Genomic DNA, 2,500 nt, shown 5'->3' with positions numbered 1-2,500 from the left:
ATTTACTGTGTGTTCACTTGGGTGGAGTCATATTTTTTGGGGGGAGCAACGTGCACCTTTTGGTAAAATGATACCCTCGCCCATCCACGTGTACCTAGACCCCCGAATAGTTTGACTGGTTAATTTGCAATTCTGCTCCTATCACCTGACCCAAAAGGTCATGAAAGGTCATGATTCATATGATGTGGTAGATTGACTAGAAATGAAATAGAACGTGTTAGCTCATTTCTAACAGAAACACCTGCATATTTGATTAATAGCTACATGGAATGAAAGTTCAGTGTTGTTTTACATTACCTCGTTTTGTGCCTGCCAGTTGCCTGTAGGCTACTCCGCTAGCAGCTTGCTTGCTAAAAAAAGCAAGCAACCTAGCCTTTAAGCTTCCAACATCTCCCCCATGTCAAATAATCCGATTTATAATTAAATAATATCTAATTAGGCTACAATGTTGTTTGTTATATTGTTTGAACTGTTGCTGGGATTATATATGTTTTATAAATTCAAAATAATTTACTTTGATGCATAGCATATAGGTCAGATCAAGGAACGGCGGTTATGCTTTCATCACTTTTGTATTCCAGGATTTATAGCAACACTATCCATGTTTCCATCCACTGTTTTTATGCGAGTAAATCAAATCAAATTGTATTAGTTACATGCTCTGGAAAAAATGTCTGTAGACCTTAGAGTGAAATGCTTACTTATGAGCCCCTAACCAACAATGCAGTTACATTTTTTAAATAAAACATTTGTAAGAATAAGAAATAAAAGTAACAAGTAATTAAAGAAGAGCAGTAAAAAAACAATAGCGAGACTATACACAGGGGGTACCGGTACAGTCTCAATGTGCGGGGGCACCGGTTAGTTGAGGTAATATGTACATGTGGGTAGAGTTATTAAAGTGACTATGCATAGATGATAAGAACAGAGAGTAGCAGCAGTGTAAAAGAGGAGAGGGGGCAATGCAAATAGTCTGGGTAGCCATTTGATTAGATGTTCAGGAGTCTTGTGGCTTGGGGGTAGAAGCTCTTAAGAAGCCTCATGGTCCTAGACTTGGCGCTCCGGTACAGCTTGCCATGCGGTAGCAGAGAGAACACTATGAATAGGGTGGCTGGAGTCTTTGAAAATTCTTAGGGCCTTCCTCTGACACCGCCTGGTGTAGAGGTCCTGGATGGCAGGAAGCTTGGTCCCAGTGATGTACTGGGCCTTACGCACTACCCTCTGTAGGCCGAGCAATTGCCATACCAGGTAATGATGCAACCAGATGCTCTCAATGGTGCAGCTTTAGAAACATTTGAGGATCTGAGGACCCATGCCAAATCTTTTCAGTGCCCAGAGGGGGAATAGGTTTTGTCGTGCCCTCTTCACAACTGTCTTAGTGTGCTTGGACCTTGTTTGTTGATGTGGACACCAAGGAACTTGAAGCTCTCAACCTGCTCCACTACAGCCCTGTCAATGAAAAATGGGGGCGTGCTTGGTCCTCCTTTTCCTGTAGTCCACAATCATCTCCTTTTGTCTTGATCACGTTGAGGGAGAGGTTGTTGTCCTGGCACCACACGGCCAGGTGTCTGACCTCCCTATAGGCTGTCTCGTCATTGTCGGTGATCACACCTACCACTGTTGTCATCTGCAAACTTAATGATGGTGTTGGAGTTGTGCCTGGCCGTGCAGTCAGGAGTGAACAGGGAGTACCGGGGGGGACTGAGCACGCACCCCTGACGGGCCCATGTGTTGAGGATCAGCGTGGTGGATGTGTTGTTACCTACCTTTACCACCTGGGAACGGCCCGTCAAGAAGTCCAGGATCCAGTTGCAGAGGGAGGTGTTTAGCACCAGGGTCCTTAGCTTATTGATGAGCTTTGAGGACACTATGGTGTTGAACGCTGAGCTTTAGTCAGTGAGTAGCATTCTCACATAGGTGTTCCTTTTGTCCAGGTGGGAAAGGGCAGTGTGGAGTGTAATAAAGATGGCATCATCTGTGGATCTGTTGGAGCGGTATGCAAATTGGAGTGGGTCTATGGTTTCTGGGATAATGGTGTTGTGAGCCATGACCAGCCTTTCAAAGCACTACTTGGCTACAGATGTGAGTGCTACGGGTCAGTAGTCATTTAGGCAGGTTACCTTCGTGTTCTTGGGAACAGCATTTAAGTCACACCGTATAAAAAAATATATCAACACAGCTGTGATGGAAACAGGCAATTTCGGTACAATTTTATGCGAGAAATAGAGGTGGAATCGCCTTTAAACCATACTTCTAAGCCCGGGGGGGTTCTGCTAAGCTATATGGAATTGTTTTAAGAAGGCCATACCAAGGATAATTTATCTATTTGATTTAGAATTTTAAGACCCCTTAAAGTATCCCCAAAAAATATTAAACAATTATTTGATTAAAAACTGTTATTAGCCCAAACACATTGAATAACTACATGGAACAACATTTAGTGTTGTTCCCCCCCCAACAAATGTATAGAAAGGAAGTTTGTTCGGAAGTGGTTTTTTGG

The 2,500-nt window shown here is 43.3% G+C and overlaps 1 protein-coding gene across 1 annotated transcript in view; it reads left to right on the top strand.

Moving 5' to 3' along the window:
• The window catches only part of LOC112262882 (MLX interacting protein), a 53,056-nt gene that overhangs the window by 34,806 nt on the left and 15,750 nt on the right, over positions 1-2,500 (top strand).

This window comes from Oncorhynchus tshawytscha, linkage group LG12 (genome assembly GCF_018296145.1).
Source record: "Oncorhynchus tshawytscha isolate Ot180627B linkage group LG12, Otsh_v2.0, whole genome shotgun sequence".
NCBI classification, from domain to species: domain Eukaryota; kingdom Metazoa; phylum Chordata; class Actinopteri; order Salmoniformes; family Salmonidae; genus Oncorhynchus; species Oncorhynchus tshawytscha.
The sequence above is the reverse complement of the archived record's forward strand: the minus strand, read 5'-3'. Positions and strand labels throughout refer to the sequence as shown.